Source organism: Piliocolobus tephrosceles, chromosome 15, assembly GCF_002776525.5.
Source record: "Piliocolobus tephrosceles isolate RC106 chromosome 15, ASM277652v3, whole genome shotgun sequence".
Lineage (NCBI taxonomy): Eukaryota > Metazoa > Chordata > Mammalia > Primates > Cercopithecidae > Piliocolobus > Piliocolobus tephrosceles.
In genome coordinates, this window is record NC_045448.1 from 33815983 (window position 1) to 33816249 (window position 267).

Consider the following 267-nt stretch of genomic DNA (forward strand, 5'->3'; position numbering starts at 1 on the left):
GTTTTGGCCACTGAAAGCAATGGCCAAAACCGCAATTACTTTTGCACCAACCTAATACTACCATACCAATGTTGAACAGTGGGTACTACTGATAGACTCATACCTGCTGCTGCCTCTGGAAGCCAATTGCAGCTTCCATGCCCGCTATTACTGTCACCAGAATGGCTTCTTTGCAATCCCTGCTTCTTCAAACCCCCAGCCTCCTTCCCAATGTCTGAGGGAGAATCTGGGAAAGTGAGTGTCTGGCATTTTGAGTTTCACTCGTGA